This window comes from Rhinoderma darwinii, chromosome 2 (genome assembly GCF_050947455.1).
Source record: "Rhinoderma darwinii isolate aRhiDar2 chromosome 2, aRhiDar2.hap1, whole genome shotgun sequence".
In the NCBI taxonomy this organism is placed as follows: Eukaryota; Metazoa; Chordata; class Amphibia; order Anura; family Rhinodermatidae; genus Rhinoderma; species Rhinoderma darwinii.
In genome coordinates, this window is record NC_134688.1 from 347,276,105 (window position 1) to 347,294,994 (window position 18,890).

Sequence of the window (18,890 nt, forward strand, 5' to 3'; positions counted from 1 at the left end):
CCTCCCTTACGTGGCAGACCCATTGTTTCAGGCATTAACAATTTAACTCAAAATGTGAGTACTTATGTTGATCAGGTGTTGCGCCCCTTTGTCTTAAGTCTTACATCATATGTACGTGACACCATGGATGTCTTGAAACAGATTGATGGTATTTCTCTGGAGAAAGATACAATCCTGGCTAGTTTGGATGTTGAGGCTTTGTATTCATCCATACCTCACAAATGCGGCTATAAAGCGATTGAGTACTATTTGGGATCAAGAGGTACACAGTTTGCTGCTCATAACCAATTTGTTTTGCAGTTATTACAGTTTGTTCTTGAAAAAAATATATTTATATTTGAAGATAAGATCTTTCATCAGCAATGTGGAACTGCAATGGGGAGTCCCGCTGCTCCCACCTATGCAAATCTATTTCTTGGCTGGTGGGAGGAGACAATTGTTTTTGGTGACAAATTTGTAAATTGGACTTCATCCGTTGGACTGTGGATTAGATATATTGATGACGTGCTTATTCTCTGGAACTCTTCAGTAGACGAGTTCCATAAGTTCGTAGCAGCCCTCAATAAAAATGATGTAGGACTTAGGTTTACATGTGAGATCAGTGAGAATGAACTGTCCTTTCTAGACTTGAAAATCATAAAAACGGAAGGAGGTACAATTCGCACAAAGGTACATCGGAAAGAGACAGCAACAAATAGTTTTTTGCAATGGAATAGCTGTCATCCTTATTCCCTCAAACGTGGCATTCCGAAGGGCCAATTTATGAGAGTACGTAGGAACTGTAGCTCTATGGGTGATTTTGAGTGCCAGGCCCAGGAACTCAAAACAAGATTGAAGGATAGAGGTTTCCCCAAGAGTGTTATTAGAAAGGCCTATGAGGGAGCTAGGGATGCAGATAGGCAATGTCTTCTGGTCCCTAAAAAACGGAAAGAGGAACAAGTTACCAGACTCATAGGCACCTATGACTCAAAACAGAATGACATTATGCAGATACTGAATAGGTATTGGCGTATTCTCAGTTCTGATATAGATCTAGTAGATCAGATCACACAGAGGCCTTCTGTCACGTATCGGAGAGGGAAAAATATAAGGGACAGAGTCATGCACAGCTGTTTTGACCCCATTTCACCTAGGGGTACATGGCTGGATAGACAAACACCAGGCACTTTTAGATGCGGTGGTTGTAAAGCCTGTGATTTCATTCTTAAAGGAAATAGCTTTACCAGTGTTGTCACCCAAAAACAATACAATATTCGGGACTATGTTAATTGCAAGACAGCTGGAGTAGTCTACCTTATTACATGCCCATGCCCCCTAAATTATGTGGGTAAAACAGCACGACAATTTCGTCGTCGTATTAGGGAGCATGTTGGAGACATTATTCATGGTAGGGACACTCCAATATCTAAGCACGTGCATGCAAAACACCAAGGCCAGGCAGCAGTGTTAAAATTTCAAGCAATTGAACTTGTCAGACCCCCCAAGAGAGGAGGGGACTGGGATAACCTGATTCTACGGAAGGAAGCGCAGTGGATCCATAGACTGGAATGCATACAACCACTAGGTCTAAATGAGCAGACTAACTATACATGTTTTATTTAAAATGTGTGATACCATCCCCCTATAGGTGTTTCACCTTGGGGTGGGTGAGTGTTTATCTGCATTTGTGCATTACTTATTTGAGATGGCTATACTTGTTAGCCAACATACAAAGAGATCGTTTTGTCAGTTTTTCTAAGGAATAGGGACCTCAGCAATTTCTTCCACCTTATATGTGTCTTTTTCTCTTGAGTTGCTTTGTGAGGTTGCCCACTTGCGGTGGTACACTGTGCCGCAAGATATACTTACAATATATTATCTTTTAGCGCTTACCTCCTCGTGTTTGGCAGTCCGGGCGACACGTCCTTGGCTTCCACTGCGCCTGCGCGTTCGGCTTGATGCGGCCGATGATGACCCCTGGCTGTCAGCTGACGGCGGGGGGTCACATGGGCAGGTGTCACGAATCGAGAGGGTGTTGTGATTGGTCAATTCATGTTTTGCCGCCGTACACGATGGGTGGAGTTTAGCGTTTATAGTAACCTAGCGCCTGCTATGGAGTATGCCGTTGACATCGATACGTGCATCTTCCCGTGACGCACAGCGGAATATCCGCTGTTGAAATACTAATATCGCTGGTGATGAGGCCAGAGTTACCAAGATACGGACCCCTGAGGATGAGTATCTGAAACGCGTAGGGTCGTTTAATGTTTAAGGAATGTGTGCATTGGGGACAATATATTGTGTGAAACCCAGCGTTAGGAGATCCGCAATTGTCGGACACCTATGCTATAATTAGGGCTTGTACTACTGTTGTGCCCTGGGTATATGCTGATTCCTACAAATATCGTTTATACACAGAGATATAGGTATCATAATAACTCAGTGTTTCCTTGTTTAATACATTTTTTAAATTTTCACGGTGGGGCTTATGTCACAGTGGTGTGTTACCCCTGTTTTTAAACTAGTTACTATTAAAGATATCTTTTTACTCAGTTGTCAATTCAGTGAACCTTATAATTAAAATTCTTTATATTGTGGGAGCACAATTAGATTCTATCTAACTATACAGTGAAACTAACATAAATTATATGATCAAATAATTTTAAAGCACGAACAATTACTGGTGGGGGGAATTTACATTGGTCAGAGCCGATTGTTTTTAGTAGAATATACATAACGATTATCATTAACATTCATAATAATTTTTTGTATCGTTGAAGATTATCATTAAAACTTTGACCAGCTTGAGCTATGAAGGGTTCTGGTAGGCGGACATGTTTCACACTATGAAGTGTACTTTTAGTCTTGGTAACATAATTACTTTAGATTGTGTATAAAGTGCACATACATAGTGCCTGCACGAGCATAGGGTGACTAATTTGGAGATTTTTTTTGTATTTCTTAACTACTTTCTCTTGCTTAAGTGGAATAAATTAAAATTATTCCATAACAGCTTATTTGATTTCTAGATAAAAATGTGAATCTCACATTAATACATAAAGGAAATTAATTATATATTGTCAAAAGCATATCTCTATTAATATTACGAATATTACGAATGTAAACAGTGAAAAGTTCTGTACCTGAACTAGGAGAACGGGCTTTAAAATCAAACTTTGTAAGAATACACAGCGCTCTTCCATTCATTACAAACTTGCTGTCATCTGTTTTCTTTAGTGAATACTCTTCCTCTGCCCATCGTAACCACTGAATAATATCATCCCTGCTCCACAGAGATGGATGTATTCCTGAAATAAAATTAGAATGGTGAGTTGTCTAGAGTTACAAAAACAGAAGGGCATACAAAGGAGGGTGGGTACAATAAAAATATGTCCACTTTCCTAGTGTAGACCCTTATTCACTATACAAACACTCTCCGGCCATGCTAAATGTCCTACATGCTGTCATCTAGAGCCTAGCTTCTCAACTCCTGGTACATGTACCCCAGAGGGTACACGCCATGTCCTCTTACTGGGGTTTTAATAGCTGCAGCACAGTGTATGATCATAGCCTTGGGAATACTTTGATGTAATTTATTTAATATTTTAAGCTTTGCTTAGTAAGATTGAGAGACCACTAGAGAATGCAGAAATGCATCTGAGATCACACTTATGCTACATGGTTCTCACAGAGCTGCAGCTCTAGAAACAGAGAAGCCAAGTCTGGCACTAAAACCACTCCCAATACTGTAACTGTGTGTCTTTACCTTTCTCTAAGGCCTCATGCACACGACCGTGTTCGGTCCGTGATATACGGTCCGCATGTCGGCCGCATGTCCCGGACCGAACACAGTGCAGGGAGTCGGGCTCCTAGCATCACACTTATCTATGACGATAGGGGTCACTGCCTGTCCGCGGAACTACTGTCCCGTACTGTAATCATGTTTTAGTGTGTGACAGTAGTTACGTGGATAGGCAGTGACACCTAGCGTCATAGATAAGTATGATGCTAGGAGCCCGGCTCCCTGTACTTTGTACGGTCCGGGACAAGCGGCCGACATGCGGACCGTATATCACGGACCGAACACGGTCGTGTGCATCAGGCCTTAGGCCTGATGCACACGACCATAAAAACTGCCGTAATTACGGGCCCATAGACTTTTATTGGCCACGGGTACCTCCCCGTATGCTTAAGGGAAGGTGCCCGTGTCTTTGAAAAAGATAGAACATGTCCTATTTCAGGCCGTAATTACGGCACGGGCAGCCCATAGAAGTCTATGGGGCTCCCGTAATTACGGGTGACTACGTGTGTGCACCCGTAATTATGGGAGTGTTGCTAGGCGACCTCAGTAAATGGTCACTGTCCAGGGTGCTGAAAGAGTTAAACGATCGGCAGTAACTGTTTCAGCACCCTGGACAGTGGCTACCGATCAGAATATAGATAAAGCTGTAAAAATAAAAATAAAAGAGACGTTCATACTTACCCAGAACTCCCTGCTTCTTCCTCCAGTCCGGCCTCGTGGGATGACGTTACAGTCCATGTGACCGCTGCAGCCAATCACAGGCCAATCACTGGCTGCAGCAGTCACATAGACTGCTGCGTCATCCAGGGAGGTCGGACTGGATGTCAGGAGAGGGACACGTCACCAAGACAACGGCCGGGTAAGTATGAATTTCTTTTACTTTTATTACGGAAAGGGCTGTCCCTTCTCTTTATCCTGCACTGATAGAGAGAAGGGCTGCCGATTAGTGCAGTGCAATTTTGCAGCCAAAAACGTGCCCGTAAATACGGGTGGAGTACGGGTGACACCGGACCCGTATTTACGGGCACGGGTCCGTAAATACTGGTGCAATGCGGGTCGAATACGTGTGACCAAGGACCCGTATTTACGCCAGTATTTACGGGTGGACAAAAATATGGTCGTGTGCATGAGGCCTTACTCAGGCTCTCCTGTTAGGCACAGGCTGAGATTAAGAACCTATGGCCCTCCTCCACCCCCTCTCCTCTTCTTAGACTTCTATGGGCAGAAGTTGTAGCCTGATCCCCCAGTGAAGCCGAAAATCGACGGATATTAGCAGTGGATTAAAAGTGAGAGATTGGTTTTAAGAGGCTGGACGAAGAGAAAAGTTGGTGTAGGTGGAGAAAGAGGCATTTTGCTATAAAAGATATCTAAGGCTATGTTCACATCTGCATTGTGACATTCTGTAATGCCAGAAGCAATGTTTCCGTTGCAAAACGGAAACCGCCAGCGGCCGACAGAACCCATTGACTTTAATGGGTTCCGCCGGCTTTCCGTCAGTGTGTCTGTGGTTTTACCAGAGACAATAGCGCAGCATGCTGATCTCCGGTGATCTCAGCCGGATCTACGACGGAGACCCCTAACAAAGCCTCCGACGCAGATGTGAACGAGGCCTTACAAAATGTATCATCACTTGTACTTGATTTATGGAAAATTTGGTGAAACATGATGGACTCTAAGTAATGGAAAACATACTAAATAAGTTTCATCCCACGAGACTGCTGCAGCCTGTAATTAGCTGCAGTGGTGGTCACATGGGTTGAAGCGTCATCCCAGGAGGCCGACCCTCTGACGTCATCCAGGCCGGCCTCCTGTGATGACGTTTCATCCATGTGTCCGCTGCTACAGCCTGTGATTGGCTGCAGCAGCGGTCATATAGGATAAAGCGTCATCCCAGGAGAAAATACGGAGCGATTATGCAAAAACAATTGACATGCTCTGGAATAAAATTCTGCACCACAGGTCCATTTCTGAGCGTTTTTTCCGCTCATTATTTGTTAAATCTCATCCACTTTGCTGCTACTGTATTCTGCTGCGTTTTTTCATTCCTCAATTCTGGACGAGAAAAAAGCAGCAATTCCGCTACGTTCGGACAAGCCCTTAGGCTGAGTTCACATGCAGTGGAAAAATTCACCCTCATATCCTGCCACAAATCCGCAGCTGAAATCACAGTGATTTTGCAGCAAAACTTTCACTTCTTAAATGGATTGTACAGTGGAATTCACCTGATACATTAAATGGACGATATCTGCGGTCATAATCCATAACGTAGGAATGTTGTGGATTTGAAAATCAACAGCATACTTGTTTTTCAGTGTTGATTTTTTTTCCAGTACATGTAAATGAGGTTTTGAACCCCTTCCCGACATCTGCCATATATATATACTGTGGAGGCCGAGAGGGAAAGTATAGAGCGGGCTCACGAGCCCGCAAATAACTTGCGTGTGTCAGCTGTATGAAACAGCCGACACTTCACTGCAACAAGAAGGATCCTGCTTCCCCCCCGTGATGCGATTGCAGGGTGTCAATGGTTGTCATGGCAGCCTGTTGGCCTAATGAAGGTCCCCAGGTCTGCCACCTTTGTGATCCTATTAAACCCTGCCTCAGGCGATATACTGAGATATACAATAGTATGGAAGTTTATCATTCAAGCGATACAACGATCGCTGGTTGAAGTCCCCTAGAGGGACTAATAATAAAAGTTAAATACATTTTTCCATATATTAATTATATTAAAAATATTAACAGTTCAAAGAAAAAAAACTTTTTCCCTTTTCCCCCAAAACATTGTAGAAAAAAATAAAATCCCATCTACACAAATTGTACAGTAAATTGAAGCGGATGCAGAGGCGTAGCTATAGGGGTCACAGCAGTCGCACTTGCGACCGGTCCCCTAAACCAGGGGGGCCCATAGTGCGCTAATGCTAATTCTATATGTGCCGTGACGCCGGAACTTCCTGGTTACTGGCAGGGCTCCTTTAGACGTGTACCATGTGACCATGACGTCACGTGAGGGGCGTTCCAACCAGTGTGGAAGAGCCGGTGTGGAAGAGCACGGAAGACTGCAGGTGAGCTGCAGAGGGGGCCGTAATGTATGTGTGTTTTATTGTGCTGTCTGTGTTTGCGGTGGAGAGAGGAGAGGGTGGGGCTTTAAATTACAGGGCCCCCCTCTCCTCTCCCCACCGCAAACTGCATGATACAAAACATTGCAACCGGGGGGTTGTGACCTACTCACCGAGGTCCCAGTTCCAACTGTATATGCGTCCTCAGATACAGTTAAATTTAATGAGAAAGCAAGGAGTTGACGGCTCCTTGCTCCAGCATTAACTGTGCCGTGAGCCACTTGCGGCTCAGCGCAGACAGGCACGATTTAGTGATGTCATCGTGCCTGTCTGGGCCGAGTCACTCATGGGGCAGCTATGGGGGCATTATAATGTGTGGGGGGCAGCTATGGGGGGCATTATACTGTATTGGGCAGTTATGAGGGGCATTATACTGTATGGCGGCATTATACTGTATGGGGGAAACTATGGGGAGCATAAATAATGTGTGGGGTCTGCAATCGGGGTATTATACTGTGTGGAGCAGCTATGAGGGCATTATACTGTGTTGGGCAGTTATGAGGGAAATTATACTTTATGGGGTCTGCAATGGGGGCATTATACTACGTAGGCAGTTATGGGGGCATTATACTGTATGGAGGCAACTATCGGGGGCATTATATTGTATGGGGGCAACTATGGGAAGCCTTATACTGTGTGGGGGCAGCTATCGGGGCTTTATACTGTGTGTGGGGCAGCTATGGGGGGCATTATACTGTATGAGGGCAGCTATGGGGGTATTATACTGTATGGGGGTAGCTATGGGGGTATTATACTGTATGGGGGCAGCTACAGGGAGCATTATACTGTATGGGGGCAGCTATGGGGAGCATTATACTGTGTGGGCCGGCTATTGGGGGCATTATATTGTGTGGGTATCGATGGGGGCTGTTGGGCAAGGCAGCTGGGCATAAGTGCATGCAGAGGTCTTGGGGTGTTGGGTAGGGTAAGGGGGCCCAAGCTGACTGTAACGTCTATGGCTGCAGACCATTTTCCTGAGAACATCAATGCTCCTGCCCTCGTGAAGAAGTTTCTCTCCGTCTCTGGCCCCAAGAAGAGGGGGCGTAAGAGGGGGGATACTGTAAGATCTATGGCCGCGGACCGTCATCCTGACAACCTCTGACGGCCGCGGCAATGGACGAGCGAGTTCCCGGCAGCAACTCCCTCCTGGGAGACGCCGGCTATTCATTCCCAACTTCTCCTCACTGACAGCTCCAATCCCTACCCTCACCAAAAAGGGCATGAATGCCAAGGTGTGGACTCCAAAAGCAGAGACCGCATTCAAGAGCTTAAAGAAGGCCTTCACGTCAGCATCAATCCTTCATCGTCCTGATGAGACCTAATTGCCACGTCAGTTCTGGTGGCCCACGCTGCCCAAAGACGTCCCAGATTTTGTCTCTTCCTGCACGGCATGTGCAGCAAATAAAGTTGCCCACTCCAGACCAGCTGGTCTGCTCCAGCCACTTCCTGTGCCCGATGCCCCCTGGCAACAAATTGCAATGGACTTTGTCACAGATCTGCCTCTCTCTGCTGGATGTAGTGTGGTCTGGGTGGTGGTGGATCGATTCTCCAAAATGGCTCAATTTGTTCCACTGACTGGTCTGCCTTCTGCTTCCCGACTGGCCGGCCTCTTCTTCCAACACATCTTCCGTCTGCACGGCATGCCTCTGCATATTGTCTCGGATCGAGAGGTTCAGTTCAACTCAAAGTTCTGGAGAGCACTCTGCGGTCTCCTCGGTGTACAGTTGGACTTCTCCTCGGCCTACCATCCCCAGTCCAATGGTCAAGTCGAGAGGGTTAATCAGATTATGGAGAACTATCTACGGCACTTTATCTCCAGGCAGCATGATGACTGGGTGCAGCTACTTCCTTGGGCTGAGTTCTCTTAATAAAAACCATACTAGTGTGTCCACCACCTCCAGCCCATTCTTCATTGTCTATGGCCAACACCCACGAATACCTCTTCCTGTTTCCACTATGTCCCAGGTGCCTGCAGCTGACTCTACTTTCAGGGACCCTCTGCAGATATGGCATCAGACCCGATCTTCTATTCTGCTGGCGGTCGACCGCATGAAGAGAAAGGCAGACACTAGAAGATGAGAACCTCCCCAGTTTCTTCCAGGTACCAAGGTCTGGCTGTCTTCCAAGAATATCCGACTAAAAGGGTGCCATCTTGCAAGTTTGCTCCCAGGTTCCTCGGACCCCTCGAGATTCTGCTGCAAATAAATCCTGTCTCTTACAAGCTTCGTCTGCCTCCCACCCTCAAGATCCCAAACTCCTTCCACATCTCCTTGCTGAAGCCTGTGGTCCTGAACCGCTACTACAGGACTCCTAGTTCCGCAGTGGCTCTTGGCGACTCGTCAGGGACATTCGCGGTGAGGGAGATCTTGGACACCAAGAGAGTAGGAGGAGGAAGAACGTTTTATTTGGTGGATTGGAGAGGATTTGATCCAGAGGAGAGGTCCTGGGAGCCAGAGGAGAACATCAATGCTCCTCCTCCCTGAAGAAGTTTCTCTCCCGCTCTGGCCCCAAGAAGAGGGGGCGTAAGAGGAGGTGTAAGAGGGGGGATACTGTAACATCTATGGCTGCGGACCATCATCCTGACTCACCCTCTGATGTCCGCGGTCATGGACGAGCGAGTAGTCCGGACACTGTCTCCCGAAGGGCGCGCACGCCCGCGCGTTCACGGCCTTAAAGGGCCAGTACGCGCACAGTTGCAGAATACTGCAATTAGCCCAGAATGCTTTGGGACTATAAAAGGGGCTCTGCCCTCTCGACCCTTGCCTGAGCATTGTTGTGTTACCTTAACCCCTTCCTGACATCCGCCGTATATATACTGTGCACGCCTGGTGGGGCTATATGGAGCGGGCTCACGGGCTTAGACCACTCCATAGAGCGAGTGTGTCGGCTGTGTGTTACACTTGCGGGTAACGAGCGGGATCCCGTTCAAGCGTGATCGCACTTGTTTAACCAGTTAAATGCCATGTTCAATAGCGAATGTGGAATTTAAATTACTAAAAAACAGTGGGGTGACCCCCTGTAACGTCCCTACGCCCCCCCCCGTTGGTTGGCACGGCACGGCTGCCTGGGAGTCTGACGAAGTCGCCCCGGGTCCGCGATCTTTGTACTCTTATAAGGGCTTCATAGGAGACTGTCAGAATCGCTAAATACTGCAATACATTAGTATTGCAGTATATCGTGCAAGTAATCTAACGATCGCTGGTTAAAGTCCCCTAGGGGGACAAGTAAAAAAAGTAAGAAACAGTCAAATAAAGTTTTTTTTAACAAATACAAAAAAAGAAATAAATTAAAAGCTCAAAAAAAAAACCCTTTTCCAATTTTCCCTTGAAGCAAAATGTAAAAAAAATAAAAAGTTAACATAACTGGTATCGACGCGTCTGTAAAAGTCTGAACTATTACAATATATCATTATTTAGTCCGCATGGTGAACCGCGTAAAAAAAATAAAAATGTAAAACCTCATATATGCTGTTTTTTGGTCACTTCTTCTCCCACAAAAAATTACATAAAAAGTGATTAAAAATTCTCACGTACCTAAACTGCAGCTCGCCCCGCAAAAAATAAGCCCTCACACGGGTAAATCGACAGAAAAATAAAAAACGTTATGGCTCTCAGAATGTGGCGAGAAAACTAAAATTTTATTTTTAACAATCAGTTTTTTCCTTGTAAAAGTAGTAAAACATAAAGAAAACTATATATATTTGGTATCACTGTAATTGTATTGACCCGCAGAATAAAGTTAACATGCCATTTTTTCCGTACGGAAAACGCCGTAAAAATAAAACCACCCAAAAGGTTGAGGAACCGCTATATTTTTCCTATTCCACCCCACAAATATTTTTTTTCTCATTTCCCACTACATTATATGGTAAAAAAAATGATGCTGTGAAAATCTACAACTCGTCCTGCAAAAAAGAAGCCCTTATACGGCAATATTGATGAAAAAATAAAACAGTTATGGCTTTTGGAAGGTCGGGAGGAAAAAACAAAAGTGAAAATCCGAAAAATGGCTGCGGAGGGAAGGGGTTAAGTTTGTCCTTGAAAATGGTCTCCTAGTGTTTTCCAGTTCCCAGTGTTACCCGTTCCTGCTGCCTGTACCCTGTGTCCTGTGCTATGGTGCCTTCAAGAGTTGGAGTCTCTATTGTGTCGCACCCCGCAGGGTGTGTGTCTACTGTCGGAACTTCATCTTAGCCTGACTCCACCGCTACTGTCTACATTGCCTCAGGTACCCTTTCTGAACTATAGACATTGCATTATGGGTCCCACACCCTGAGCCTTTAGCTACGCCGCTGGGCGGATACACATCAAATCTGCAGCGTATGAACATACCCTTATGCCTCAACTTCCTTCATCAACCGAGTATACTAGATAACAATAATGTCAGTGATGTTTTTGCCTAGGTTTTTGCTTTATTTTGCATTAACATGTGTTTTTTTGGGGGAAAAATTATAAACAAATTTTCTTGTAATTTTAATCAAAGAACGCCAAAAATACCATAGAAATTTTGATCGGTGGGTGTCCAAACACTAAGACCCCCACGATCGCTAAAATTAAGTGACAGAAGCACTCAGGTGGGTGCTCTGCCGCTTTGTTTTTAATCGGCTTTCCTCGGAAAGCTGAGCGAGTATTGCACAAACTCATAGACTTTCTATTGAGCCTGTACACCACTCCGAGGAAAGCCGAGAAAAGACAATCAGAGACGAATTGGCACAGCACTTACCCGAGTGTTTCTGCCACTTCGTTTTAGCAATCTGTGAGTCATAGTGCTCAGACCCCCACCGATCAAAACTTCTGACAAGTCTAAAAGTTTAGTTACTGTTTAAGGTAGTTTTGGTGTTCTTTGATTAAAATTACAGGAAAATATGTTTAGTATTTTTGCCCAAAAAACACATGCAAAAAAAATAATGAAGCAAAAACCATGACAAATACATCGGCTAATTGAATCGTTTCTGCAGCACAAAATATTATCGTTGTCAGCAGCACAACTTGTAAACATGGAGATGCACTGCCAATATGATGGAAATTCAAGGGGGAGAGCGATCATAGTAACTTTTTGTCAATCATTGTCCATTATTGTGATATGTGTGGCACAAACCAACACTTCCCATTACCACAAGAACATGGTGATGGCCGCATCAAGCTGTGGGGATGCTGTTCATTGGCTGGGACTGGAAAACTGGTCAGGATTGAAGTAAAGATGGATGGCAGTAAATACAGGTAAATTCTTAGGGAAAACCTGTTTGTCTGCCAGAGATTTGAGATTGGGACGAGGTTCACCTTCCAGTAGGACAAGGACCATAAACATACTGATAAAGTACACTGGAGTGGTTTAAGGGTAAACATTTAAATGTCTTAGGCCCCATTCACACGACAGTGTTTCCCGGCCGTGTGTCGGCCGTTGAAAAAACGTCTGTCACACTCCTACAGTAGGAACATTAGACCCCAAATGGGGCTATTCACACGACCGATTTTTTGACGGGCTGGGAAAGTCTATGGGGCCGGATAATACACGGCCATCACTGGAATGTGTTCCGAGTGACGGCCGTGTCTTACGTCGCTCGCTCTCTCCTCCTCCTCCTCCTCACAGTGCGAAGCACATGTGAGGAGGAGGAGGGTATTTTTTTGCTCCCTGTAGGAGCGGAATCCCCAATCCCACGGCCACAGCTTCGGCAACGCTCCAGGAGAAGTCCCTGACTTCACTGTCCATATATGGACATAGTGATGTCAGGGACTTCTGAAGTGGAATCCCCGGAGCTGTGGCCAGTGTTTCCGCTCCAGGAGAAGTCCCTGACTTCACTGTCCATATATGGACACAGTGACATCAGGGACATCTGAAACGGAATCCCCGCCGCTGTGGCCGTTGTTTCCGCTCCAGGAGAACTCCCTGACTTCACCGTCCATATATGGACACAGTGACGTTAGGGACTTCTGAAGCGGAATCCCCGGCGCTGTGGCAGGTGTTTCCACTACAGGAGAAGTCCCTGACTTCTGTTCATATATGGACACAGTGACGTCAGGGACCTCTGAAGCGGGATCCCCGGCGCTGTGGCCAGTGTTTCCACTCCAGGAGAAGTCCCTGACTTCACTGTCCATATATGGACACAGTGACGTCAGGGACTTCTGAAGCGGAATCCCCGGCGCTTTGGCCGGTGTTTCCGCTCCAGGAGATGTCCCTGACTTTACTGTCCATATATGGACACAGTGACGTCAGGGACTTATGAAGCGAGATTCCCGGCGCTGTGGCCGGCGTTTCTGCTACAGGAGAAGTCCCTGACTTTACTGTCCATATATGGACATTGAAGTCATGGACTTCTCCTGGAACGGTGGCTCTATCTACAGAAAGGTAGGGGGTGCCATTACCAGCCAGGGGGCTGTGTGGCATTACCTACCAGGGGGCTGTGTGGCATTACCTGCAGAGGGCTGTGTGGCATTACCTACAGGGGGCTGTGTGGCATTACCTACCAGGGGGCTGTGTGGCATTACCTGCAGAGGACTGTGGGGCATTACCTACAGGGGACTGTGCGGCATTACCTACAGGGGGCTGTGTGGCATTACCTACAGGGGGCTGTGTGGCACTACCTAGAGGGGCTGTGTGGCATTACCTACAGGGGGCTGTGTGGCATTACCTACAAGGGGCTGTGTGGCATTACCTACAGGGGCAGGGGGCATTACCGACAGAGGGCAGTGTGTGGTATTATCTACAGAGGGAATTGTGTGGCAAAAAATTTACACATGAAATTCATTCGTTTTTAAAACAGACAGGGAAAAAAGTGGATGCAAAACGGGTCAAAATCTGCTGTTAAAAACAGAAACACGGCCTGGAACAAAAACAAAACGGATGAAAAACGGCTGAGAAAAACGGACCAAAACGGCCGTTTTTATCACCCGACACTCGGACCCTGTCGCGTGAATAGAGCCTTAGAATGGCCTAGTGAAAGCCCAGACCTCAATCCTATTGTGAATGTGTGGCTGAAGTAGTTGGTGAAATTTTGCCTAGAAGAATGGGCAAAAGTCCCGGTGTCTAGACGTGCTAAGCTAATAGAGACATAATCCAAGTGACTTGCATCTGTATTTGCAGCAAAATGTGGCTCCACTAAGTGTTGACTTTCATTGGATGAATACTTATGCACTTAAAAGTTCTCTATTTTTTGTCTTAATTATTGTGTCACAGTAAAAAATATTTTGCACAGTGGTAGGCATGTTGTGTAAGCCAAATGTTAAAAACCCCCCAGAAATCCCTTTTAATTCAAGGTTGTAATGAAACAAAACCAAAAAAACACCAAAAGGGTGAATACTTTCGCAGGGCACGATCAATAAAACTATATAGAAAGGCATTGGTGTGTTTATCAGTATTGACAAGTAAAGTTAACACCAATGTTCAGACAACAGTCACATTTTGGTCTTAAGGCCCTATTACACCGGCCAATATTGGCAGGTGCAACGAGCGCCGATCAACGAGACAGCTCGTTGATCGGCGCTTGTTTGCTCCTGTCGTAAGATGCTACATATGGGGATGAGCGCTCGTTACTACGATCGCTCATCCTCATACATTATTATCATGTCGGCAGCGCGTCTCCCTGTTTAAAATGATAATATTTCAGTTTTTAAAACTATACGATCAGTAGATGAACGAGTGTTTGAGCTATAAACGCTTGTCTGCCCGATATTTGCCCAGTGTAAAAGGGCCTTTACTTTGAGAATACATAACTTACTGATAAAAGACAATGACTCTGAATTCACATGTAGTGGAAATGCTGCAGATTTTCTGTGCGGTTTGGTGCATGGAAAATCTGCAATAGATAACAGATTACAGTACCAGCCATGTGGATGAAATTTTAACAAGTATCATCTACATGCTGGGCTATTATTCTGTCGGAAATTGAATTGGTGCGGATTTTAAAATCTGCAGCATGTTAATATCAGAAGCGGAATGAGCACGGATTTGTTGTGGATTTTCCCAATTGAATTCAATGGGGAAAAATAAATCCACAATTAAATCCTATTGTGGATTTTTGTGTGGAGAAACAATATTCACTGAATCCTATTAGCAAAGTTAACCAAAAATCTTGGTTACGTACTGTAGCTAAGAAGTCGCTACAACGAAAACCCATGCCACCACTATATACACCGTTATTATAATCTATCGTATGATCCACGGCTCTTTGTATCTCATTCCACTTTTTAAGTTACATACTGTTAGGGTATGTGCACACGATGAGAGGCTTTTACGGCTGAAATGACAGGAGAAAACAGCTGCCTCGTTTCAGCCGTAAAAGCTCCTCCTCGTATTATGCGAGGCATCTGTGACGCTCGTAAATCTTGAGCTGCTCTTCATTGACTTCAATGAAGAACGGCTCAAATTACGTTGCAAAGAAGTGCCCTGCACTTCTTTGCCAAGGCAGTCAATTTACGCGTCGTCGTTTGACAGCTGTCAAACGACGACGCGTAAATTACAGGTTGTCTGCACAATACGTCGGCAAACCCATTCAAATGAATGGGCAGATGTTTGCAAACGTATTGCAGCCCTATTTTCAGGCGTAAAACGAGGCATAATACGCCTCGTTTACGTCTGAAAATAGGTTGTGTGAACCCAGCCTTAAACTTACTTAGACTTCCAGGAACTTGGCATATCACCTCTTCAGGAAAGGAACAATAGTCATGTGGATCCTGGTTGAGCTGAGGAGACAATGTAATGGTTTGTGGAATGATTGTTTTTATCTTCTCCTGCAATAATAAGACATAAATATTAACATACATACATACATACATTGCATACATAACATACATTGCAAGAAGGACTTTTTCTGTAATAAGATATTTTACCAAGTTTCTTATCTTCGCTTGTACTATCGATTTATGCAAAATCTGTGAAAATGACAGTGACCATAAAAATAACAGACAACATACTAAGTACTAGTATTAGGGCTAGCTCTAGGTTTACGTGAGCCCTTGGGCGATAAAGTCACAGTCGGCCCCCTTAGGCTGAGTCCACATGCAGGGGAAAAATTCACAGCAATCCGCAGTGAATCTACAACGATTCTGCAGCAAAATCTGCACGTATTATGTGCAGATTTTGCCATGGATTGTGCTGTGGATTTGCAGCGGATTTCACCCATTACATTAAATGGGCGAAATATGCGGCGCTACATTTAGCAGCAATGTTTAAACAGGTACACTGAACATAGTGCTCTAACATGGTATGAACAGAGCATATTTGTAACCAAGAGCTGAATTTTCATATTTGGCCTGTAGTTTAAAGGGCTGTCCAGTTTAGAAAACCCATTTTCATACACCCTATTAGAAAATTCTGAGTTAATACAGGCGGTCCCCTGTTCAAGATCCTCATTTTTTAGGCGGAGTGTGAGAGCCGTTACAAAGAACGTTTCTCTTAGAGAGTATATACAAGGTTAAACAAAGAGGCGAAAGTCAAATCTGTTTTTTCAGTTCTAAAGGTCGTACTAACTCATTCACGGGTAGTCTAGTGAATTTGGCACTTGCGTAGCTTGTTTATTAAATTTGCCTTGCATCTACCAATTCTATACAGTTCTATTCTCTGACCGTACCAATTTTGTGTCTTATCTAAGATCCTGTTTGATCACACACAACTCTTTGCGCACCAATTTTCAACCTATGAATCTTTTTTTTACATCAGTCTTCTCTCCTCCCCTTGGTGGAAGTTTGACCTGCTCTATTATCTGATAGCGAAAATAAGGTAATAAAGTAGATCACAAAATTGCTATAATTTTTTCATATTGTTTTTCCATTGTCACATTTCAAAAGGAATAACTTTTTTAATTTTTCCGCTGATCGAGCTGTATGAGGACTTACTTTTTGCAGAACAAGTTTTATTTTTCACATATAATACATACAGTGGAGGAAATAAGTATTTGATCCCTTGCTGATTTTGTAAGTTTGCCCACTGTCAAAGTCATGAACAGTCTAGAATTTTTAGGCTAGGTTAATTTTACCAGTGAGAGATAGATTATATTAAAAAAAAATAAGAAAATCACATAGTCAAAATGATATATATTTATTTGCATTGTGCACAGAGAAATAAGTATTTGATCCCCTACCAACCATTAAGAGTTCAGCCTCCTCCAGACCAGTTACACGCTCCAAATCAACTTGGTGCCTGCATTAAAGACAGCTGTCTTAAATGGTCACCTGTATAAAAGACTCCTGTCCACAGACTCCATTAATCAGTCTGACTCTAACATCTACAACATGGGCAAGACCAAAGAGCTTTCTAAGGATGTCAGGGACAAGATCATAGACCTGCACAAGGCTGGAATGGGCTACAAAACCATAAGTAAGACGCTGGGTGAGAAGGAGACAACTGTTGGTGCAATAGTAAGAAAATGGAAGACATACAAAATGACTGTCAATCGACATCGATATGGGTCTCCATGCAAAATCTCACCTCATGGGGTATCCTTGATCCTGAGGAAGGTGAGAGCTCAGCAGAAAACTATACGGGGGGAACTTGTTAATGATCTCAAGGCAGCTGGGACCACAGTCACCAAGAAAACCATTGGTAACACATTACGCCGTAATGGATTAAAATCCTGCAGTGCCCGCAAGGTCCCCCTGCTCAAGAAGGCACATGTACAGGCCCGTCTGAAGTTTGCAAATGAACATCTGGATGATTCTGAGAGTGATTGGGAGAAGGTGCTGTGGTCAGATGAGACTAAAATTGAGCTCTTTGGCATTAACTCAACTCGCCATTTTTGGAGGAAGAGAAATTCTGCCTATGACCCAAAGAACACCGTACCCACTGTCAAGCATGGAGGTGGAAACATTATGTTTTGGGGGTGTTTCTCTGCTAAGGGCACAGGGCTACTTCACCGCATCAATGGGAGAATGGATGGAGCCATGTACTGTCAAATCCTGAGTGACAACCTCCTTCCCTCCACCAGGACATTAAAAATGGCTCGTGGCTGGGTCTTCCAGCACGACAATTACCCAAAACATACAGCCAAGGCAACAAAGGAGTGGCTCAAAAAGAAGCACATTAAGGTCATGGAGTGGCCTAGCCAGTCTCCAGACCTTAATCCCATCGAAAACTTATGGAGGGAGCTGAAGATCCGAGTTGCCAAGCGACAGCCTCGAAATCGTAATGATTTACAGATGATCTGCAAAGAGGAGTGGGCCAAAATTCCATCTAACATGTGTGCAAACCTCATCATCAACTACTAAAAATGTCTGACTGCTGTGCGTGCCAACAAGGGTTTTGCCACCAAGTATTAAGTCTTGTTTGCCAAAGGGATCAAATACTTATTTCTCTGTGCACAATGCAAATAAATATATATAATTTTGACAATGTGATTTTTTTTGGATTTTTTTTTTATATAATCTATCTCTCACTGGTAAAATTAACCTATCCTAAAAATTCTAGACTGTTCATGTCTTTGACAGTGGGCAAACTTACAAAATCAGCAAGGGATCAAATACTTATTTCCTCCACTGTACGTATTATTTATTGATTTTGGGGAAAATGCAAAAAAAAACAAAAATTTAATTTCTGCAATTGTGTTTCAAGTTTGTTCCCCCAGTTTTTATACCATGCAGCAAAAAAAAACAAAAAACAACTATTTATTTTATTCTAAAGGTCGGTATGAATACAGTGATACCGATAATGTATATTTTTTTAGGTTTTAATACTTTTGCCCAATAAAAACACGTAATTTTTGTTTTGCCGCATTGATTTTATGCTAACAGAATTAGCATAATAAGCAATATTGTCAGCAGAGTACCCCTTATAAACAGTGCTAGCATAGTGCTTCCCCTAACATAGTCATTGTGGGGAACATACCCAATGTAGGAGACTTGCCAGGAGAGTAGGTAAGTATTATAAGAACAGATGAAGACAAAAGTGTTAATAATGCCTATAGAATTTTTTCTTTTTCTCCTAAAAAAAGAAAGCTGGAATTCAATTGGTTTTCTATGGTCACGCTGCCCTATTTTCTTCATCGGTTTTTATACATGATGCAA

At 44.2% G+C, this 18,890-nt stretch overlaps 1 protein-coding gene across 2 annotated transcripts in view; it reads right to left on the minus strand.

Annotated features, from left to right (window-relative positions):
• The window catches only part of LOC142741305 (transcription factor ETV7-like), a 111,494-nt gene that overhangs the window by 76,637 nt on the left and 15,967 nt on the right, over window positions 1–18,890 (minus strand). For both annotated transcript variants that reach the window (XM_075850687.1, XM_075850686.1), the window contains exons 2-3: window positions 15,506–15,623; window positions 3,123–3,287 (exon numbers count right to left, since the gene is read on the minus strand). The gene's annotated coding sequence lies outside the window, so the exon portion shown is untranslated. The remainder of the gene's footprint in view (window positions 1–3,122; window positions 3,288–15,505; window positions 15,624–18,890) is intronic.